General features: G+C 51.9%; 1 long non-coding RNA gene across 1 annotated transcript; it reads left to right on the top strand.

Annotated features, from left to right (window-relative positions):
• The first annotated feature begins 386 nt into the window (after nucleotides 1-386).
• Nucleotides 387-3,091, top strand: LOC135406144 (uncharacterized). The gene is made up of 4 exons (XR_010426163.1): nucleotides 387-960; nucleotides 1,144-1,256; nucleotides 1,844-2,159; nucleotides 2,979-3,091. It is a non-coding gene; the product is annotated as an uncharacterized LOC135406144 (long non-coding RNA).
• Nucleotides 3,092-24,127: the final 21,036 nt, after the last annotated feature.

Raw genomic sequence — 24,127 nt, 5'->3', positions numbered from 1 at the left:
TAATTCCACTGCATTCTGTCTCTTGTTCCGAAGGGGAGAGCAGCACAAGTGCTCTTGTGCGTACACCAGTGAGCTCTGAGCTCTGCCTACACCGACACCAGAGATTTTGGTTGTGGCCTCTGTATTGTGGGGGATATCTCATTATGGAGCAGCCCAGGCCCTGTGTGATAGTACGCAGGAGTCTGGAGAAGCATCATCTCCAGAAAGTCTTGCTTTTTCTGTCATTATTGCCAAACACACTTATCTTGGTGAAGGTTCTTTCTGAGTTTCTGAATCATTGTGAGTCCTGTAAACCCAACTTCCCCATCAGGGCATCAGCAGTTGGAGACTTTCCCAGTGAGATCATTCACATCCCAAAATGCCCACAGCCAGCTCCTACCCCACATGTGCCATCTGGAGAGCACTTTCTCCTAAGTCAAGAAGGAAAAAGTTCTTTCTAGGACTAGTCAGTCTTGGGCTTCTCCATCCACAGGGCTCCAGCAGGGGAACTTAATCCTAATGTCGAGACCTGCTGGATTTATAGGGGACCAGGGAAAAGGTCAGAGGCTCTCCAGGGTTGAAGCGCAGGGACTGACAGCTGACCATAGTCCCCAGGGGTGTATTAATAGCCGTGGTGGTGACTGCTTTGATCAGTGGGTAGAAACCAATGCTGTAGTACACCAGTCCAATTTTGTCATCTTTCCAGGCAAAGAAACCTGAATGTCCTTTCTATGCGGCCAAGTTTGGAGGCCCAAAGGTTTCCCTGCTCAGCCTGGCTTTCTGGGCTCTGCTCAGTGATTCTTCCCTCCTCTGCCTGCAGGTGGTCAAGGCAGTCCCGGAACCACCTCACACCATCGTGGAGAGGAGCAGCCACGAGGTCGAGCTTGTCCTCAGTGCTCAAGTTGACTACGCTGAGTTCAAACTGGACACGGTCGAGGTTCAGCTGAAGGAGACTGAGCTCTTCCAGACAGAGATAAGCACGTGAGTGCTGGGCACCGTGTTGGCCCTTTCCTCCTAAACTTGCAGACTTTGAAATACTTTGTTTGGGCCACCCAGGGCAGCAATTCTGAACGTGGCAGAGTTGCCTGGGGAAGGTGGTACCAGGAGCCCACCAGACAGTGTTACTTTAGTACTTGCTTTTTATTCCTCCTCCTTGTTTTTCAGTTTCCGGATGTCCAATACAGGGAATGTAGCCCTGAAATACTGCTGGGAGGAGAATCTGGAGGAGGAAATACCATCAAAGAGTTCTGGGAGGCCGTTCTCGTCCACTCAGACACGTAAGTGTTTGGCTCTGGGTGGTGCCTGGGCCATTTCAGTTGGTAGCTGAGGGCCTGGGGAGAAGACCCTGCCACTTCACCCCAAAATATTAATTGTTTTTTCATCCCTGTCCACTTCCCAGCTGCAGCTGGAGAGTTTTCTCCTCCCCCCCCGTCTGCCTTTTAGCCCCTCCTGTTCTTGCTCTGCCACTTGTGCTCTGCACAGGAGCTGACCTGGGCTCCAGGGACAGCCATGTGCTGGGTCAGGACTGGGAAGGGGGACATCGGGGCACCTCTTTGGGAAGTCTCTGAGACTGGGAAGAACAAGGGTGGAACAAGTGAGCTGCCCTGCAGCCGCTGTCTGGATGCAGTTCCCCACTCCAGGGCAAATGCAAAGTCACTGTCTAAAACCAAGCCTCCTGCCCCGGCATGGGAGTGTGTGCTGCAGGTGGAGACCCTGCTCCCAGCTGCTCTGTCTCCTGCTGAAAGTACTTGGCCAGAGGCACTCCAAGTGCATCCCAGCTCTCTTCTATCCACCTGCAGCAGGAGGCAGACTTGTTGGAAACAAAGGATTTTGTCTTTGAAAGATGTCTTCTTTCCTCCTGCAGGTGATTTCTTGTCCTCTACTGCTGAGGATCTCTGGGAAAGGAATCGTGCAAGGCTGGTGCAGCAGGCATTGCTGCTCGAGTCAACTCAGCCTTAGCCAAGTCAGCCCCAGCCAAGTCTGCGCCTTTCAAAGCAGCTGTGCCGCTCTTCGAAGGGCCTTAGCTCCTCCCCGGAATTCTCTCCAATTCCTGTCAAGGACCCACCACTGTTCTCCATCGAGCCCCACTGCGGTACCATCCCTTCTGGCCAGAATCAGATTTTCCATGTGAAATTCTTCCCGACGCGTGTGGGGGAATTTAAGGCCGAAATGCTGTGCAGGTAGGAAATGTCCATGTGCTTTCCAATCCATGCTCCTGGTGGGTATCACAGGACGGGCCATTGGGTGCACCCTCCCTGCTCAAGCAGGGTCATCCCAGAGCACATGGCACAGGATTGTGTCCAGAGGGTTCTGGAATACCTGCAGTGAGGGAGACTCCACACCCTCTCTGGACAACCTGTCACCTGCACAGGAAAGAAGTTCTTCCCCATGTTCAGGTGGAACGTGTTTTGCATCAGGTTCTGCCCATTGCCTCTTGTCCTGTTGATGGGCAGCACCAAGCAGAGCCTCTGACACCCTCCCTTCAGTCCCTCTGACTGGGGTGGGTGAGCGTGCAGCCCTGGCGACAGCCAGCCCCAGAGAGGCAGCAGGAACACACAGCATACAGGAGCACAGAGAGATGATCATCTGGCCAAGGCCAGATGTCTGTGGAGATGTCTGTGGATCTGTGTGGAGACAATGGGAAAAGACACTGTATGAAACACTAAGCTCCTGCAGGGCTGCAAAATCTGGAATGGGAGATCCAGAACGGCTGTCAAGGGGCCAGCCAGTCCCTAGCTATGCTTCCTTATGGGGCAAGCACAGCCTCCTTCTCTACCTGGAACCCCGTGTGCTACAGTTGGTCCCCAGGCCCATAACTGGTTGTGATTCTGCCCTTCCACCTCTGCTGCCTCCATGGCAGGCAGTGCAGTTCTGTTTCATTTGCTGCTTGCTGCTTGCCTGGAGAGAGGATGTGACACTGTGTGCTCTGTGAGGAGACAGGCGAGCGGCTGGCTGGCTGGAAATGTTCATCTGGCTAATACCAGTCCCTTTCTTCCTAGACTTCTTAACCTGAAGCCATCTCAGGAGAGCCCACGGGTGTTTGTGATGGGGAAAGGCTGTTTGCCGAAGGCTGATCTGAAACGCTTTACATCACTGCAAAAAGGTGAAACCCAGAACAGCAAACCCAAGAAGAAGGTGCAGCGGTCAGCAAAACCAGAGTGACACCATTTGTGTCATGGCTTCTCCTGCTCGTGGTTTCCCAGCCTTCAGCAGAGACCTCCCCAGCTACTCTTCAAGCCCCAACACCCATCTCTACCTCATCTGTGTACTACCTAATAAACTGTGTCTCAACGCACCAGTTTTCTCACTGTTACTCTTCCAGTTCTCTCCCACCTCCCTGGGAGGGGAGTGAGCAGGTGTCTGTGTGGTGCTTGGTTGGGAGCTGGGGCTCAGCCATCTCCAGGAAAGCAGCTGTGATCAGACATCACCCCCATTGCTCCACAGGCTGCTCTGCTCTCTTAGGAATTCCCATTCCTCGGCCTTTGTGTCATGGGTGGGGTAGTGAAGTGTCCCTTTGGTCACACCAGGAACTCTGCACGACTAATGTGGGAGCAGCACTGACTGTACCAAGAACTCCAGTTGCTTGGCTAAAGGCTGGGGTTAGCATCTGCAGCTGCTGCAGAACCAGGCATTCCATCAGCAAATGTGCAGCTGACACCAAGCTGGGGGTGTGTTGATGTGCTGGAAGGCAGGAGGGCTCTGCAGAGGGACCTGGCCAAGCTGGATCCATGGGCTGATTGCAAGGGGATGAGGGTCAAGCAGGCCAAGGGCCGGGTCCTGCCCTTTGGCCACAAGAAGCCCCGTCAGCCCCCCGGGCTGGGGCCAGAGTGGCTGGAGAGCAGGCAGGCAGAAAGGGAGCTGGGAGTGGGGATGGACAGGAAGCTGAAGAGGAGGCAGAGTGTGGCCAGGTGGCCAAGAGGGCCACTGGATGGTGGCCTGGCTGAGGAAGAGTGTGGCAGCAGGAGCAGGGAAGGGATTGTTGGGCTGGAGTGAGCGCTGGTGAGGCCACCCCTGGAGTGCTGTGTCCAGCTCTGGGCCCCTGAGTTGAGGAAGGCCCTGGAGGGGCTGGAGCAGGAGCAGAGAAGAGCAGCGAGGCTGGGGAAGGGAGTGGAGCACAAGTGGTGTGAGGAGAGGCTGGGAGTGACTGAGATCATTCTGGGAGTGACTGGAACCATAGCAGGGGTGAAGGGGAGCAACTGGAACCATGATGGGGGCAACTGGGATCCTACTGGGAGCAGTTGGGCCCCTACTGGGGTCATACTGGGGTCATACTGGGAGTGACTGCAATAATACTGGGAGTGTGTGAAAGGGACTGCAGCCATACTGGGGATGAGTGGGATCAAGCTGGCTTCCTACTGGACGTGTCTGGAAGTTACTGGGATCATACTGGGGGTGACTGGACTCATACTGGGATCATACTGGGAGCAACTGGGACCATGCGGAGGGCAAATGGCATCCTCCAGGGAGTGACTGGGAGTGACTGGGGCCAGACTGGACTCAGATGGGGAGTCCCTGAGAGTGAAAGGAGCCATCCTGGGGGTGGCTGGGAGCAACTGGGACCACCTTGGGGGCAACTGGGATTCAGCACCATACTGGAATCATAGCGGGAGCGACTGTAAGTGACCAGGATCAAACTGGGAGTGACTGGAACTATGCAGGGGGGAACTGGGAGCCAGTGGGGCCATGCTGGAAGGCAACTGGGAACATCCTTGGAGCAACTGGGATCATGCTGGAAGCAACTGGGAGTAACTGGGAGTGACAGGGTGCATGCTGGGGGCAACTGGCATAAACTGGGAGTGACTGGGAGTGACTGGGATCATCCTGATGGAAACTGGAACCATCCTGGGGCAAGTGGAAGTAACTGGGTGCAGTGGGTTTCTGTGGCTGGGTTTTGGTAGCGGGGGGGCTACAGGGCTGGCTTCTGTTAGAAGCTGCCAGAAGCTTCCCCTGTCCCATGGAGCCAATGCCAGTGGCTCCAGGATGGAATTCCTGCCACTGGCCAAGGCTGAGCCAGTCAGGAGTGACAGCAACGCCTCTGGGATAACATATTTAAGAAAAAGAAGGAATTCCAGCCAGGGAAGAGCGAAGTGAGACCATGGGAATAACAACGTAGACCCCAAGGTCAGCGCAGAAGGAGGGGCAGGAGGTGCTCCAGGCTGAGGCCCTGCAGCCCGTGGGGCAGAGCAGGGTGGGGCAGCTGTGCCCCTGCAGCCCCTGGGGGAGCATCGGGGTGCAGAGACCCCCCTGCAGCCCCTGGGGGAGCATCGGGGTGCAGAGACCCCCCTGCAGACTGGGATGGACTGGGAGCCCTTAGGAGGGAACTGAGAGCCCTTAGGGAGGGACTGCGACAAAGTGGGAGCCCTTTGGAGAGGACTGGGATGAAGTGGGAAAGGTCCGCGAGCCCTTAGGAAGCCACCGTGGCCCTCCCGTCATTTGCGTAGCGCTGAGGGCAGGGCTCTTGCGCCTTTTGCGTAGCTTTACGCAACTGACGTAACTCCCCCATTGCCATTACTGGCACCCTCCTTACGCTGTTTGAGTAGGGCTGTGGGCATTGCCGGCCCCCGTTACGCAATTTGCGTAGCGCCGCTCCATTGCCGCCGGCGTCGCCGCTTTACGCCATTTGCGTATCCCTGCGCCGTTTGCGCAGCGCGGCGGGGGCGGGCCCGTGTCCCCGCCTGCTGATGTTTATTTATCAGTGTCCAGGCGCTCGACCCCTAAGCCCCTCACACACCCACGGGCCCCACGGCAGCGCGGGGGAGGATCCCGGGGGTGTCCAAAAGCTCCTCCAAAAGTCAGTTTATGGCTTTGCAGAGGGCTCTCGGGAGTCACCGAGGGGCTGAATGTAAAGAGAGAAAAATTAAATCTTTAGGGGAAAAAAAAAGATAACAATAGAATGTCTGTGTTCCCGAGGAGCCGTGGGTGTTTTTAGGCAGCTGCCTGCAGAGGCCATCGCCGTTTCGTGAGGTGGCATTAATGCAGCGGGAGGAGACTTGTTCTGCTGTTCACAGAAATTCGGATTTTAAGGTTTTTCTCCTTGGTTTGAAGCTTCTTCATTCTTCCTTCACTCTCTTTCAGAGCAAAGGTTTTAATTTTTAAACTTAAGAGGAAAAAAGTATTAACAACAAGTGAGGAAAACTAGGGGGAAAAGTTCTTCTGAAAGGATTACAATGTGCAAGCAGAATCAGTTCACTTTTGCAGGAGAGAAAAAAATGTTAGAGGTGTAAATTGGCTCCAAAAATGCCCCCAGGGGCATAGGGAGGATAATCAGGATGACAGCATGGCTGAGCAAGTGTGTTCTGCTCTATACCATTGATTTTCTGATGTTTAATACTTCAGCAGGTCCAGGACTTCCAGGACTGTCCTGGTGGCTGTGATCACAAATGACTCATCAGAGCCACTTGAACAAGAAAAGCCTTTCTAAACAAGGGCATTTCTGAGGCTCTTGCTGGTTTTTTTGCCTTCCAGCTGACCATCTTTGACTTCAGGGAGGTTGGTCTCAGGCTCAGGAAGAAGCCGGACAGCCCTCAGGAGACAAAGCTGCCCAAGACTGTCCGGCCCCCAGGCACGAGTGAGAACTCCAGTTCCAAGGTAGCCTTTTCCTGCCCTTTTCCTTGCTGTTTGATGTGACACTTGAAGAGGCTGCGTGCCTTGCCTCCAGCTCATTGAAACCCCTCAGTGTCCGGGTCCTGTTGTCGTTGCAAACTGCTGGTGGTGGTGGAGTTCCTTCTGCTGGGGCAAAGGCAAAACGTGTTCTCCTAGTGAGATGCTGGAGTCCTGATCTGTGCTAAGCCAACACAAATAATTTCTGCTGAAGCTGGTGGGGTTTGCTGGAGTTTAGCTACCATGGCGAAGGCACAATAGCGGGGGAAGGCTGGGGCAGGACACAAGGGCACGAGCTTGCCATTTTCCATTGTCCCACTGAAAGAGCCACCTCTTGCTTTGGTGTTGTCACTGGCAAATGCTGGGGGTCATAGGATTCCCTGCACAGTGGCAGTGCTGGCCTTTGAAGGCTGAGGGCCTGAGGGAATTACTCCCAGTCTAACACAACTCCAGCACTGCTGAGAAAAGAGCTGAACCTTATCCTCATGCAGCACTCACCTTATTTGTCCTATTCCTATCTACTGTGGTACTTTCTTTTTGCCCTTAACCTTCTCTGGTGCTGTTCTCTTCTTACTGGTGTCTAAGCTCTAGAGTCTGGAGTTGTGTGGGCCTCAGTCTCCCTGCCTCAGAGTAAAGGTCACCCAAAAATTGTTTCCTGTGGAGTCTGATGTAAATTCTTGAGTTTCACTTACTGCTTGAGTGCTCAGTGAGTGCCCAGAGCTCTGGGACCCCATTAGCACAGGGCTGTGCTGGAGGTAAGCGCTGCCTGGCATTTTGGAGAAGGAAAGCTGGAGAAACTCCTGCCAAAAGAGCTGCTCAGCTTGAGCCTGCTTGGTGTGGTCCAGCAGCTTTTGATCAGCTCAGAGCAGAGGTGGGTGAACTACTGTTCCCCCAGTGGCAGCTGGGCAGACCTAGTCACCAAGAGCCTGTCCTTCACCAGGGATCAAGAGAGGAGAGTCATTCACGAACCTTCCTCCCAGCAGCTGAACCTCTCCCTGCTCTCTCTCGCCTCTCCAGTTCTCATCCCCTGACTGGAACAAGACCTTGCTTGAGCCTGTCCCATCCGAGCTGGTGTTTCAGAACTATGTCCTTGGCAAGGTCTGTGAAACGGCCCTGCTTCTGAGGAATAGAGACAAGGTAAGTGCTGGGATGTGGCGCTTTAACACTGTGCTAGAAGAAGAGGAGAGTGGTGTAACCCCCATGGTTTACAGCAGAGCAAGTATCAGCTGTGGCCCATCCAGATTCACCACCTTGGATTTGCAAGATGGTGGGAATTTTCCCGTGCTGAGGATTCTCCCCTGATTTTGGCCGTGCCTTGTTGGTATCTGACATCCAGAGCAATGGGCTCTTGAGGGTTTCCACCTTCACTTGAACCAAGTGTGATTGTTTTGCAATTGCCCACGAAAGCTGAGAAGGAAGAAGCTGAAAAATGTCAGCAATTGTGTTGCCCTGTAAAGAGGAAAACTGAGACCTTTTGAATTTCAGTCAAGGAAACAGTTTCTCAAATGACTCTTGTGCCAAGAGCAAGCTGGTGGGAATAGACAGCAGGGAGTCCAAATCACCTGGTTTAGAGGTTGTGAGATGGGATTTGGTGCTCAGGGGTTGATACCCTGTGCTAGCAAATGCCTGTTTGCTGTCCCTGTGCCTGTGTTCCCCTGAGGGCAGAAACTGGCAGCAGGGTGGCTGCAGGAATGCCCAGCAGTCTGGCTTGCCTGCACTGGCAGCTGCCTGGCCACAGTCACCAGGCAGCAAGAGCCCCTGGAGAGCTGAGACTGGCTTTTAATAATGAAACCACACTGTCAGTCGGTGCTGCTCATGTTTCTCCAGGCAGAAAATAACCTTTCAAGCCCAGAGTTGACAGGCCCAGCCTGCAGGGCCGTCTGGCTTTCCCTCACTCTGGCAAGCTGACTGCTCCCATCTTCTGCACCAGCCTTTCCTGGCAGTGTCTTGTGCTTCTCCCTTGCTTCTTTACAGCCCATTTCAATTCTCTTTGCCATCTCATTGTGTCGGGGCTTGTCTCTTTGTCTTGCTGTGTTCCTCCTTTTCTCTTCAGTTTCCCAGGAAGGCCAAGGGTCTGGTCTCCTCTGCTGGTGTGCCCATGGGACTGTCTCCCCACAGCTGGACTTCCCCACTCCACCTCAGTCTGTTAGAAGGGAATTTCTTCCTTCCCCCAGGACAATGTGCTGGTTTGCCTTCAGGTAGCACATTCTCCCTCTGGAACAGGGCTGCGTGGCTGTGTGCAGGCAGAAGCAGGCAGATTCTCTGGGCTTGTTGAAATGAGGATGACTTGGTTCAGGTGTTCTATCTCCATACTGCTGGTGCCTGACCTTCCTTCCCAGCAGGCACTGCCCTACTGCCTCTGGCCGAGCTGCTTTGCCCAGGCAGAGGGATCCAAGTTCACCCTTGTGTAACCTGTGCTTGTACCTCCAGAGCTAAAAGTCTTTTGGGAAAATGGTCAAGGAAGGCTGTCACCAGGGCACACCCAGGCCTCCTCCTGTTTCCATTAGTGGCAAAATCACCATTTTGTGTCTTTCCTGCAGGTTACTCAGCTGGTGAAGGTCACCATGGACAGCTCACCTTATTTCAAGTTGGTCGGCCCCAATGGTGTGTGCCATCAGATCCCACCGGGCTCATTTTGCACTGTAAACATCCTTTTCACCCCTGAGGGGAGCAAGGTGAGTTTGGAGGAACGTTCTCTCTAAAGCCAGGGCGTTTGTTGCACACTGGTTATAGCCCAGCCCGTGCTGTGAGGTCGGCTCTGGGCTGGGGGCAGGCAGCCTGGAGCTGGTCACACCTTGGCACGGCGTGGTGCTGCCAGGCCCTGCAGCTGGGCCTAGAGGGCTGTGCTTTCCCTCCATGCCTATTCTTGAACGTTCACAAGGGAAGAGGCAGATGGAACAGCAGGGAAATGACAGGGAGGGGTGTTGATGTTTAGCCACCTCTGGGTTCAGTGGAAGGGATTTAAATATGGAAAACACCAGAGGAACAAAAAGATGATCCAGAGAGCTTTATTCTTTCCCATTGGAATGGAGCAAAAATGATGCTTTTTCACATGCTCTGTTCTCCAGCCTTTATTAATATGAATTAGTGGTCGTTTTTGGGGTAGGAGAGGTCAATTCATGCCCACAAAGGGTCATAGAAAACAGCCCTTTTTCTTCTGCCATGAGGATGGCACTCAATGCCCTCAATGCTGTGCCAGTTACTTTTCCTGCAGGATCATTTCCACCAGCTTGTCTGCAGCAGTGAAAGGGAAAAGGTCTCTGTGCCAATCTGGGCCATTGGTGCCCGCCCAGTCTTGGACTTCCCTGACCAGCTGGACTTCTCGTCGTGTCCAGTCAACCACAGCACCCAGAAGACTCTGCTGGTTCACAACACCGGGAACCTGGAAGCCTGTTACAGCCTCAGCACTGAGAGGTAAAGCAGCTCATCTGTCTTAGTGCAAAACACCTTTGGGTGATGGCAGAGTTGGGAAAGAGTATCCCAAAGGAACCAGAGCATCCGAGCTGCTGCACTGCAGCCACAGCTGGAAAGGGGCAGGACGTGTGGGGTCTGCTGTTGCTTCTAGTGTTTTAAGCAGGATGCAAGCCCTGAGCTTTGTCTCTCCCAGATTTCCTGGGGACTGCTGGAACACGTTAGTGGTTGGTCTGCACCCTCCTGAGCACCACCACCTTCTGAAATGGCTGCCTCCCACTGTCAGCCAATAAACCCACTGGGCAGAAGCACCTCTCACCTGAGCTATCCTGAAGCACTAAAGCTCTGATTTTTGTGTCTGTCAGGCAAGAGCTGTTTACCTGGTGACAAAGCCAAATTGCTCCTGTTAAATCCAAGCTGCACCAACACATTTGCCTAATGATTTCCCTTGTTTCTCTGGTGGGCCAGGCAAACAGTTACCAGCCTGGATGACACTCCAGAATCCCAGACTGCATTGCTGGGGAATACACAGAAACCTCCTGTTCAGTTCCCTTGATGTGCTGCTCTTAATGGCACTTCATTTAGCTGGGATTGAATCCTTCAGGCTGTAAACAGGACCCTCCTTTTGGGTATTGTGTCCAGGTCACTGTATTGCTCCAATTTGCAGTTGCACTCCTTCAGAGTTTTCATTGTTCCTTTTCTTCCAGCAGCTTTCATTGAAATGTGGTAAAAGGTGCCCTTTCTTAGGCTAAACCAGGATGTTTACAAGGGGAAAAACAACCCCAAACAACCACACTGCAAATTAAACTCATTATTCTCTGGTCTTCAAGGAAGACTTTATTCTCCTTCTTGATTCCTAGGCTGTAATCTCACAGGACAGGTGAGATGCCATTTGCATCTCTTGAATGAGGTTTAGAAGGGACTGGAAAAGAGATTCCTGAGGCAGTCAGTGTCAAGTTGTGCATGCAAATAGCTCTTAACCCTCTCTGTGCTCTTCCCAAACCATTCTCTGCTGGGATTGCTGGCAGTCGGACCCTTGAGCCTCCACGCAGAGTATGGGGGAGATGAGTTCATTTCATCCAACAGGATTTTCTGAGGGCTGCATCTCCTCCAAAGAGAGTCAGTAGCTGTTTCTGATGCTGTGTGTTCTGTCTGTCTTCTGCTGACTGTGGTTGCTTTGCTCTTCGCTTGCACAAGTCAGCTGAAGTGAACTAGACTGCAAATATCGTCCCCAAACCTCCCCCAAGAGTCCTGATCTCTCCCTTGGTCTTGCAGCCCTTTCACTGTCAGCCCAGCCACGGGAACCCTCGATGTTGGTGAAGCCAAGCAAGTGACAGTGGAATATCACCCGCTGCAGACCGGGCACCATTCCCCATCCCTGGCAGTGCACTGCGACAGAGGTGAGTGCTGGGCACTGCAGGTGCACTCACCCCGCGTCCTTCCGAACAGCAGAGCCCTTTCTAAGCAGAATAACGTTAGACTTGCTCTGCAAACTACTTGTAGAACTGTTCCTTTCAAAGCCTCCGTGTGTTTCAGTGCTCAGAAGTGAGCAGAGAAGGGGCCAAGGCTGAGTCTGCCCCTGTCCTGGATGTGCTGTGTTGCTGTGTGCTGGTCCATCCCTGGGGGGACCCTGGTGCCAGCATGGTGTCCTCCATCCTGCACCCCCACCCCAGTCCTCTACCAGCACTCCCCACTGTCCCAGCCACCTGAATTCCCCTCCAGCAGCACCGCCCCGTCCCAGCTTCACCGCAACGAAAAGTGCAAACTAGTTCGTGTTTAGGGGGTTGATAAAGTGGATAAAGCCCTCAAACAGGGACGAGATTTTTGGAATCCTGTTTTGCTGGGAGTTGCTGAGTGGAGGAAGGAGGAACCTTGATTCTCCACTGCAGTGTGGATGTGCAGGGCTGAAGTTGTGTTCCTGGACAGTGCTGTCTGTGACGTGGCAGCTTTCCATCCAACTCTCTCCAATGTCATGTGTCTCTTGCTCACCTCTGTCCCCTAAGCTGCTTCTCTGTTGTCTTGCCACAGACCCTTTTTCTATGTTGTCCTCTACATATACATGTAATTTCTGTCTAAGAACATTTTCAGGCCCGCGGGTTCCTGTTGGATGACAAACCGTGACAAATTGTCCCTTATTCCCATTTCCCAGGCCATTCATGCTCTCCAAACCTCTCCCATCTGTCTCCCATTTGATTTCTAGGTCGAAGAACCCCATTCAGTCTTCGTGTAAAAGCTGCTCTGTACATTTAGTCTGTCTCTCTGCCCTTCTTTCTTTCATTTCAAATGTTTCAGCTTGGTGTTTGAGATCAGAATGGTATCAAATATTTCTAGACTGATGTGGCCGTGGGTTTGGACAGGGAGGGGATGATGGCTTTCATGGTGTTGATTTTCTAGTGCTTTGTCATATTGAATGTTGTAGAGCATTGTGTCTTGTTTCCTCACCTTAGTCCCCTTCTGCCGTGGGCTTCACTTCCCTTGCTCCCCTGGACCTCCCTTTCTTCACACCTGCCCCCAGGAATCTTTGCTTGTCAGCAACAAGGGATTGGGAGAGGCAGGAGCCCCGTGGGGTGCCTTCAGGAGCCCCTGGGTTGTGACTGAGTGGGGCTCCTTAGAGTCACCCGAATGAATTTGATGCAGAATTGCCTGGGGTCTGAGTGGGTCACCTGAGCACACCTGACAAATCTCACTGTAAATACTGTCACCTGGGGACAAATCTCTACAAACCCACCCAGAAATAAGGTGCTTAAGGTGGTGTCCAGGACATCCTCACACTGTACCCACGGAGCTGTTGGCATTTGATAAATGTACTGATCCATGGAATTACTTATCCAGCTAAAAGCTGGACATTTTCTTCTGTTACCTGTGGTTTGCTCTGCTCCTTGTAATTCCATCAGCAAGGGAGCTGAGCAAAGACTCCTCTTTGCTTTGTTCCAGGTGAAGATACCCACACCAGACTTCTTGGAAAAGCTAAGGACTTCAACCTCGGGCTGGACAAGTACTCTTTGGAACTTGTCAAGCCACAGAACCCCGGCCATCCACAACAGAAGTAACATCACAGCCCGATTCCAGTGGAAGGCTTTTGCTACTGAGGCAGAGGAGTATCCACAGAAGATCAGGTTGGTCTGAAAGATGCAGTGACATGCACTGCCCAAGGGTAAAACTAACCTATGGCCTCAGGGGGTGCTTGTGCTTTTGAGTGCTTTAGGGTGTTAGGAGCAAGTAGGTGTTCCTGCAGAGTTTGCAGGGCAGTCACAGCTCGCAGTAAGAAGTGACAAAGTTGTTCAGTTCTCAGCTCCGGAGAGGGGCAGTTTGCCCAGAGACAGGGGGACCAACCAGCAGCACGGGAGGATCATGTGGCCCTGTCCTCCCTTTTGAAGTGCTGTGGCCTCCACCTTGAACAATGTCAGTGACCTCCAGTGTGGCAACGCAGAAATTGTGTGAACAATTTGTATTGCATTTCTGAGATTTTTCTGTGTGTTTTACCTTGGCATGGCTGGGTGCAGATAATAAAAAATGCTGCGCCACTAATATGGCTGCAGGCCTTGTGCCAAGGTGAAGGAGGAGTTCTTTTGGCAAGAAAACAAGTTCTATGGACACCTGCAGTTATCCAATTAGTGTTGTACACCACAGTATGTTTTCCTTATGTAACCAATGTAATGTGAACAAGAAACTAAGCGTCATGAGCACTATATAATCTGTCTTTCTCCTAATAAACCTGACATTTTGCCTGATCACATTGATCTTGGAGCATTCTGTCCGTTCCCTTCCATCAATACTCCAGAGCCACCTAATCAGCACATAATGGGGGACACACAGTAGGCCTGCTGGGAAGCCTGTAACTCCAGAGTATCCCAGCAAATGGAGAAATGGGGAGGGACCTGTGCTCCGGGCAAAGGAGATAAAAGAAGCTGCAACCTCCACTGAGTTGAGAGACCTCCCTGAGGTCTGTTCAGTGAACTCTCCCTTTTATTAGAGTAAAGGTTTATTTTTTCAGTTACCTCCTCTGTCTCCTGACCATTTATGTGAGTTACTTCTGTACAGTCTCTCATCAGCATGGGAGGTGAGAGTGGCAGTGGTTTTGCCACTCCATGTGCTCAGGTCTTAGTTCAGTGGTTGTCAGGGGTCCACTCTGGGGCACTCCCCCTGAAATCTTTGGGGGGACCTTTTGTGTCTATTCCTGGTTCCTGATTCCTGCTGGGGACCTGAGGGAGCCTCTGCAATCCCCTCTGTGGGGCACAATCTCCTCTCCAGAGCTTGACTCACTGCAGGCTTTGCAGGGAAATCTGTGCTGGCAGCTCGAGTATGTCCTGACCCCCCATGCTCCCCCCAGAATATTTGGGACGAGTTCCCCCTTCCCAGGCACGCACAGGATGGGGGGGCAGTTGTTTTCCTGCTGTTCCTGTTCCTGCTCAGCCCTGGGTGGCTCCTGGGGGTGGGAGGGAGGTGTTTTCTGAGGGTGCCGGGCTGGGTTGGGGGCAGAGCCCCAGCGGTGGGTGGGGGATGCGGGTCCCCCCCATGGTGGGGGTTGGTGTTGCTGGGTCAGGCCCCACCGGCTCCATTGTCAGCCCGGTGCCGGCGGGGGGGACACAGCGGGTTTGGGGCCCCTCCAGGAGTGCTGGGGGTGGGTGTGGAGCCCGGGAGCTGCCAAGTGTGGAGGGTGGAGCGGGGCGATGCCGGAGCTGGGGGACACCCGGCATCCTGGAGGGGGGAGCACGGAGAGGAAGGAGCCCTGAGACCCCCGGGAGCCTGAAACGGGGGGCGTGGAGAAGGGGAAACCTGGACAGTGGGGACCCCTGGGATCCTCGGGACAATGAAGTGGAAAACCTGGAGAGAGGGAATATCCGAGAATGTGGCACCCTGAAGGCGAGAGTCAGAGGAGAAGGGACCCTTGAGACCCCCAACACTCCCAAGTATCCCTAAGTGGGACCCCAAGCATCCCAGACAGGGGAGACTCTCTGAACCCCAGAGGGGAGAGACCAGAGAGGGGGAATTTCTGGGAGAGATTTTTTGGGCTAATCTTCATATTTTGGAGTATATTTTAGCTGAATCCCAACTTTTTGCAGTTTGTGGGGGCGAGGTTTTTCTTGCTATTTGAGGGGTTTTTTTCCTGAATCACTGTGGTTTGGGTTTTTCTGGGCTGAATCTTGGTGTTTTGGAGGTTTTTATGGTCACGGGATTCCCGATGAGTTCTAGAGATGGACTTGGGCAGGAGGAACCCCCAAGCCAACGTGCTCAGCTCTTGTTTCCCCCCCATCAGGATTTGTCCTTCCCAAAGCTTGGGCGGATGGAGGAGGAGGCTGCGAGGAAGAGGAAGATGCCTTGGGCCCCCCAGGCAGGTGAGGAGGCAGTCAGTGTCCCTTTGGGCGGGTATTGTGCTGGCTCTGTCAGCCGAGCATGGCCCCGGCTGCAGGACAACCCCGCTGGCGCCGCCGTCCTGCCGGGGCCGGAGTTGGGGGGATGTCCTTGGCCTTCCCTGTGGGCCGGAGGCAAATCCCCTCCCTGTCCTTCTTGCTTCCTGCCCCAGGCCCCGAGCTGAGGACGGAGAGCCCAGAGGACAAATCCCCCCTTGAGACCCTGGTGGGAGAGGCCGTTTTGAAGGGCTCCACGGCGCAGGAAGGCAGCGGGGAGGAAAAGGGCTGGAGATCCCCCCACAGGAGGGGCTCCAAAGCCAGCCCAGGGTGCTCTGAGGAGGAAAGACCCAGCCTGTGCCGGGAAGGCAGCCGGAGCTTGAGGGTGAGCTCTGAGCTGATGGTCCCTGAGCAGCCTCCCAGCGGGGAGAAGCCCTTCAAGTGCTTGGGATGTGAGAAGAGCTTCAGGAAGAGCTCCAGCCTCCTCACCCACCAGCACATCCACTCTGAGGAACGGCCCTACAGGTGTGGGGAGTGTGGGAAGAGCTTTGGCCAGAGTGGACACTTGTCCAAACACCAACGGACCCACCCGTAAGAGAGCCAGCGAGTGGGTTCAGCACTTGATGTTTGCAGGCAACACCAGAGTGTTCCACACGCGTCAGCGAGGTCCACTGCCTCTGACTGCAACGTGGGGGATATCTGAGCACCCACCAGACAGTCATCCTCCAACATGGAGAGGAAGATGAGCGAAGGGAATTGGAGCATCACCAACGAGCTCCACCTGGAAGGGAAACTCTGTGATGCAATCATAAGCGTGGATGGGGTAGAATTCAAGGCGCACAAGCTCATCCTCTGTTGTTACAGTACCTACTTCAGGTCCTCCAACATGGAGAGGGAGATGAGCGACACGTCTACAGAAATTCCAAGAGGGCCGGGCTGGGCGGGTGCAGGGGCCGGGACGTTGTCTTTCCTCCTTGCTGCACAAAGCTCCAATGTGCCATATGCAAAATGGTTTGGAAGCAGCAGGAAGCCTGGGAGCTGCTGGCCTTCAGCCCAGCTCTGTGGGTGAGACCTGGGGAGGCAGCTGATGGGTTCTGGAGGTGCAGGGTCAAGCTGGAACCCTGAGCAGTGCTGCAGGGGGCAGCTGCCCCCCAACAGTGCAGGATTGAGCCCATCAGGATGCGTGTTTTTGAGCTGTGGATTCTGCCTGCAGCACAGAGGCTCATGGGCTGTGGTGGGCTACCTGCACCTCGGGGAGGGGGCAGCCCTGTGCCCCCACTCTGCCCCCCCCAGCAGCTTTGGGAGCTTCATCTTTTTTTGCACCTCTGATGGGCCTCTCCCTTCGCCCCAGCCATGACCAAGGGACCACAGTGGTCGGCGTGGTGGGCGTGGGGCGGCTGATCACCGGCATGGACGGGGTCTGCAGGGCATGTGCGTGAACGAGCGGCGTCACCTGGGCCCCACCTGGGCTACGGCAGCATCGGCGTGGGTAAGGGGCCACGGCGCGGAGGGATAGAGGGGGCAACCCCCCTGGGGCTGCTGTCAGCAGGGACAGGGCTCCAGTGCCCACCTGGCAGCTCCACGGCCAGGGCAAGTGGTGCTGAAGCAGGGCTTCCCTGCAGCTTGGCCACCCCCTGCTCCCGGAGGGTCCGGAGGATCCCCCGCACGCGCTCGGGCTGCCGGATCCGGACCGTGGCTTTCTCCAGCTCGGGCACCTGCGGGCAGAGCAGAGACCCCGCTCGGTGCCGCCCTGGTGGGACCGAGGAGCCTCCAGCGCCCTCCTGGCCGCGCTCCCCCGCCCAGCCCCGGGGCCGCCGCTGCCCCAGCCCGGGCTCCCGGCCCGCGGACCCCGCTCACCATCGCTCCCGCTCCGCTCCCGCCGGGCCGCGCAGCCGCGGGGCGGGGCCGGGGGGGCGGGACCGGAACGCGGCCGCGGGGCCGGGGGGGACTCGGGGCGTGCTCGGGGTGGGGTGGGGTAGAATTCAAGGCTCACAAGCTCATCCTCTGTTTTTGGAGTACCTACTTCAGGTCCTCCAACATGGAGAGGGAGATGAGCGACACATCTACAGAAATTCCAAGAGGGCCGGGCTGGGCGGGTGCAGGGGAAGGATTGAGTGCAGGATTGAGCCCATCAGGATGTGTGTTTTAGAGCTGTGGATTCTGCCTAAATCAGGCAGAGCTCCCACCTGCTCACCCACCAGCACATCCACACTGGGGAACAGCCCTACCCATGTGGGGAATGTGAAAAGAGCATCAGGGACAGCTCCAACCTCTGCAAATACCAGCACAAAGACACTGGGACTGGGGAACGCCCCAATATGTGTGAGGAATGTGGGAAGAGGTTTCAGACCAGCTCCAGTCTCCTCCGGCATGAGAGGATTCACACGGATAAGAGGCCCTTCCGCTGCACCGACTGCGGGAAGGGCTTCCAACAGAACTCAGAACTCCACCCTCGTCAGGCACCGGGGCATCCACACCAGGGAGAGGCCCTACACGTGTGGGGAGTGTGGGAAGAGCTTTGCCCAGAGTGGACACTTGTCCAAACACCAATGGACCCACCCGTAAGAGAGCCAGCGAGTGGGTTCAGCGCTGGATGTTTGTAGGCAACACCAGAGTGTTCCACACACGTCAGCGAGGTCCACTGCCTCTGACTGCAACGTGGGGGATAGCCGAGCACCCACCAGACAGTCATCCTCCAACATGGTTGGAGAGGAAGATGAGTGAAGGGAATTGGAGCATTGCCAATGAGCTCCGCCTTGAAGGGACATTCTGTGATGCCATCATAAGCGTGGATGGGGTAGAATTCAAGGCGCACAAGCTCATCCTCTGTTGTTACAGTACCTACTTCAGGTCCTCCAACATGGAGAGGGAGATGAGCGACACGTCTACAGAAATTCCAAGAGGGCCGGGCTGGGCGGGTGCAGGGGAAGGGAAGGGAGGGAAAGCGAAGGGAAGGGGCGTCCCGGGCAGGGAAGGGGCGTCCCGGACCCCCCTTTTCCGCCTTCCCCTCGCCGGGCCCTTCTGCCGCCACAGCCCCAGCACCATGGCCATGGCCCCGGGCAGCCACTGCCTCGTCCTCCTCCTCCTCCTGGGCATCCTGGGGTCCCCGGCGCTGGACAAACCCGGCCCCCTGGAAGACCTGGTGATAGACAGATACTATATCCCCAAAATCTGCCTGCGGGAGGCACAGATGGGGGATTTCATTCCCCAACAGTGCAGGATTGAGCCCATCAGGATGCGTGTTTTTGAGCTGTGGATTCTGCCTAAATCAGGCAGAGCTCCCACCTGCTCACTCACCAGCACATCCATGTTGCGGACGACGGGAAAGTATCACACGATCACAGTATTGATCATGACTAATCCAACTTTATTGCTGTAAGCTCCATGCTTATACAGGTTAATAATTAGGCTCATTAATATTCCAAATACAAGCTCATCATTGGCTCCTAATTACCTAAGTTATATTTGCGCAAATGCTGCCTCTTTCTCATGGCTATAGTTACTTTATTTACTATTTGCTACTTTCTCTACCTTTCCCATCCTGTTGCTCTAATTTTTCTATCACGTATGCAGTTTCTTAAACAATACAGCTTCACAGCAGACAATGCAGCCTTGCAGTTTCTTAGACAAAGCAGTTTCACAAACACACTAATCAGTGACCTTCTAATAGTTTTCTTGCTTTAGCGTGAGACCAGCGGTATAGAATCTTTAATGTGTCCTCTCTCTACCAACCAGGTTTCTGCAATATCTTCTACACTTCCCCCGCTCTGTTTAGACAATGTTAAAAACACGTCACTCATTGCCTTTGTTAGCATGTTTTGAATGCATTTAAAAGCACAAGGAACAATGCATAAAGCAGCCAGCAGTATTAGTAAAAGCGAAATTGCTTGTTTAGTGATCTCCGCAAGCCATGGTCCTAAACCTAATTTTGCTAGCCATCCCCTAATGGGATCTTTTTGAACTTCAAAGTCATTCAGGTGACTTTGCATTAGCAGGGCTCGAGACATTCACAGCAGCTCGAGTCCACTTGGCAGGTATCCAAAGAGGTCCCTGTGGTGAAGAAACACAAAGATAACCTCTTCCCCAATAGAGTACTTTTGCTGGATCTTGCCAAATCCCTGTACGTGGATCTTTAAATCTGACCCACACCTCTTCAGGTTTCTCTGTATCCTGTTTTAATGTATAATGAATTGTTACAGGAGGATCTTTTTGATCTCCAAAAATGCATAAATGATTCAGGACAAACAGTACCTTGCTTAACCTTTTCTTAATATCAATAATGTTTTTATGTTTTTCAAGATACGTTTTTAGTGTGTAATGAGCCCTTTCTATGATTGCTTGTCCTGTGGGAGAGTGAGCAATACCTGTGCGGTGAGTGATTTTCCACTTTTTCAAAAATTGGCCTACTCTAGTACCCACATAGGCAGGTCCATTGTCTGTTTTTATCTGTTGTGGTTTCCCCATCACAGCAAAACATTCACACAAATGTCTTTCTACTTGTAAAGCTTTTTCTCCTGTTTGAGCTGTAGCCCACATAAAATGACTATATGTGTCAATACACACATGTATATATTTAAATCTTCCAAAAGGTGCATAATGTGTAACATCCATTTGCCAGATTTCATTACTCTTTAACCCTCTGGGATTTACTCCCATACCCAATCCTACACCACCATTATGATTGCTACATGTTGGACAGGATCGAACAATATTTTTAGCATCATTTAAGGTGATGTCATACATTCTTTTTAGTCCTCTGGCATTTTGATGATATTGTTCATGATCTTTCTGTGCTTTGGTAAATTCTTCCTCATCCTCTGTAGCCATAGAAACTAATCTGTCTGCCCTAGCATTTCCTTCACCCAACCCAATGTCCCATTTATGGCTTCGTACATGTATGACAGCATAGTCATGATCTCTGTTTGTTACTGCCAACCATAATTGACAAAATAACTGAAAGAGCCTCTTATTTGGGACTTCTTTAATTAGGGCCCCTTCTATCCGATTAACTACTCCTGCTACATAGAATGAGTCAGTAACAATATTAAGGGGTCTATCCATGCTAGCTAGTGCTCTGACCACTGCTAATAACTCTAAAGTTTGTAATGAATCTGTAGGTTCTCCTGTTAAAATTTCATGCTTCCATTCTCCTTTCTCTAACCAGGTTAGGGCAGCAGTGTGAGATTTTTTGCCAGCGTCTGTGTAAACTGTTCGTGCATGTGGAATTGGTTGTTCCTGTTTTTTAGGTTCAGTATCCATTGCCAAGAACCAATCCATGCTGTAGGGACATTGTGCAGTCTACTGGTGATTATGGGACATGTCAGTCCTAATAATGCTTCTTGAAGACCCTCATTAGTACATAGGTACCAATCAAGATCATTTTTCTGCATTGGTAATCGTATACGTGCAGGCTCTTGAGCATCAATTTGTAACACACGCTCTCGACCCTTTTTTATCAGGGCTGCCAACATTTCAATTTTTTGTAAAAGTGTTTTAGGCTGTTTTATGCTAGTTGATAACCATTCTAAAACCCCTATATCCTCCCCCGTTTCTGTTTGTGATTGTGTAATAGCACCCAAAATGTATCGTTTGTCAGCCCAAAAGGTAAGTTCTAAAGGTAATTCCCATTGTCTTCTCCGAACACGACCCTGAGTGACACAATCTAAAATTTGTTGGAGTATGAGTTGTTGGTGCTTTGTGACAGTAATTTTGGTTGTTGGGTCTGTTCCTTTTAATAGGGGTCGCAATTCAGCTAAAAGGTCAGCAGGGATTCCCACAACAGGGCGTAACCACTGTAAATCCCCAAGAAGTTTTTGTGCATCATTCACAGTGCGCAATTTTGATTGAAATACCAATTTCTGTGGGATAACAGCATGTCGAGAGATAGTCCACCCCAAATATCTCCATGGTTCTGTCGTTTGAATTTTTTCATCTGCTATTATTAACTTATATTGTTCCAAATGTCTGCGAATTATTTGTATTTGTTCGGGTACAAACTCCTCAGGCTGGCAAAACAATATATCATCCATATAGTGATAGATTATGCAGTCAGGCCATCTTCTTCGCAAGGTTTGTAAGGCAGTATCCACATATAGTTGACACAAAGTTGGACTGTTCCTCATCCCTTGTGGTAATACTGTCCATTCAAATCGTTGGTCAGGTCTTTCTCTGTTAATAGCAGGTAATGTAAAAGCAAAACGTTTAGTATCCCGAGGGTGCAATTGAATTGTAAAGAAACAATCCTTTAAGTCCACAATCAGTAAGGACCAATCCATGGGAAGCATTGCAGGATTTGGTAGTCCAGGCTGTAAAGCTCCCATGGCTTCCATTTGTGAGTTAACTGCTCTTAGATCATGCAATAATCGATATTTTCCAGACTTTTTCTTTATTACAAATATAGGTGTATTCCAGGGACTAGTAGAAAGTTTTAAGTGTCCTTGATCAATTTGTTCTTGTACTAATTCATGAGCAGCTTCCAAGCTTTCCCGTTTTAAAGGCCATTGCTTAACCCATACTGGAGTATCAACAATCCAAGTAATAGGAATTGGGAAAGACCAAGCAATGGCTATTCCCCCAAAGGGTAATCATTGGAGAGTTTCATCCCAATTTGTGTCAAAACATCTCTCCCGATTAAGCATTGTACTGTTGGTGGAAGCTGCACAACAGACAGGACAGCACTGGCCACACGACCTTCCACCTCGATGTTCACAGTAGGAGTCCGCATAGCAATTGAGGCACCCCCAATGCCAGTCACAGTTGTAGTAGCAGGTTGCAGAGGCCAGTGTCTAGGCCAACAATGAGGAGCTATTATACTGGAATCAGCTCCTGAATCTAGTAAAGCATCCAGTGTTTTTGTTTGATCTTTCCATATAATTGTAACTTTATGTTTTGGCCTCTCACTTAAATCCAGTGTCAGTAAGGTAAGTCCCCTTGTAGAACCAAATCCACGATCTCCACGTTGCATCAGTTGTCGGTCATTGGTTAAAGGTTTTGCTAACTGTGGCAGGGGTATTAATTGAGCAATACGTTGTCCTTTAGGAATCTTTAAAGGTGGAAAAATAGTATATGCCATAACCATTATCTGTCCAGTGTAGTCAGCATCAATTAATCCAGGCAGCACAAATAATCCAGCAAGACTAGCTGATGATCTTCCTATCAGCAATGCACCAAACACTTGTTTGTTTATTATTAAAGGTCCATAAATCCCGGTGGGAATCTTTTGAGGTTGGGTGGATAACAAAGTAACTTCTACTGCTGTTGCCAAATCCAATCCGAGGCTGCCGGCTGTGGCAGGTTGTAATCCGAAAGCATTGGCTGAGGCTGTGGTTGTGGCAGGTTGCAGCTGTTCTCCTGTCCGTGGAATGGATTGTTCGGTGAAAAGTTGCTGGCTGGGGTTATCTGTGCTGCAGCGACGATTTGTGTCTTGGCGCGGCCACTGCTGTATCTCGCGCTCTGCCGTGAGTTTCCCGAACGGCTCCGACAAACAGAAGTGTTGTGGGTGGAGTTCTGACACTGCTGGCACCAAATTCCTGTTGCTCGGCACTCCCTTCTGAAGTGTCCAGTAGCTCCGCATCGATAACACTTTGATCGAGCTTTTCCATCTGTGGAGTTATTAGCCTTTCCCTGGAGGGGTGCAAGAGCTGCTAACACTTGAATTTGGGAATTTTGAGCCTGTTCTTTAAGCTCCTTAACTAAGTCCTGAGTCTGTTCTTTAAGCCCTTTAGTAAAATCCTGAATAGCATTGACTAAAAATGCATTCTCTCCTGTTGGTATTTGCAATACTTTGTCTAATAATTCTTCTATAGTCCAATAAGGACCCAATGTATTTATTACTTGTTTAACCATTGAGTTAGCATTTTGCAAAACACACTGCTTTAGCATGGTTCCCTTCACATAATCTGGGACCCCAGCTTTTGTGATAGCAGCTGTTAACTTGTCAACATATTCACCAAAAGATTCATTCCTTCCCTGTTTTAAGCTCATATATAATGGCACTCCCCCTGGCTCCTTGACTCTATTTAATGCTTTCCTTACAAGGTCCATGGCCTCTCTAATTTTATCTGCCCCAATGTGTACTTGTGCTTCGGTTCGTGAATATGGACCTGTTCCCATTAGTTCGTCTGCTGTAACGCCGTGTAAAGGATCCCCCGGTTGCCTGATCACAGCAACACTTTCATTAACATATGCTTGCCAATAAGCATTAAACAAAAGCTGCTGATGTTCTGTAAGTATCATTCTCGAAATGGAACGGAGATCTGAGGGTAGTAAAAGTTGAGTGGCCCAGAAATAATCTAACATTTGTTTAACAGGTTCTCCATGCAAACCAAATTCACTTACAGTGCTCCGCAGTTGTGCCAAAAGTTTCCAATCTAATGGAGTTATAGTGGCATTTAGCCCTCCCCCTGGCATTTGATTATAAATAACTGGAAATGCCATGCCCTCTGCCCTCTGCAATTCTTCTGACAGGCAATGTTTAGCAATCGCTGCCCATGTATCTCTCCTCTCCTTGGCTATGGCCCCCGCCGGGTCAGTGCTTGCCCCAGGGACAGGCATCACAGCATCTAAAGCAGGAGGAGGGGGTGCTGGTGGCTCCAGCAATGGATCAGCGTTATTGCTTAAAGGTTCTGCAGGGGCAGGAGGGTCAGGAGGGGTTGCAGAAGGGGGAGCCGTATTTTCATTAGGAGGGGGGGCAGACGGCTGTGCTGGGAGCATAACTGATTGAAATGCAGGGGGAGTCGGGGAAATAGAGAACCAATCTCTGTTGTGTTGCTGCATACCTCGAGCTTGCT

This window comes from Pseudopipra pipra, chromosome W (assembly GCF_036250125.1).
Source record: "Pseudopipra pipra isolate bDixPip1 chromosome W, bDixPip1.hap1, whole genome shotgun sequence".
In the NCBI taxonomy this organism is placed as follows: domain Eukaryota; kingdom Metazoa; phylum Chordata; class Aves; order Passeriformes; family Pipridae; genus Pseudopipra; species Pseudopipra pipra.
This window is presented reverse-complemented; position numbering and strand designations above follow the sequence as displayed.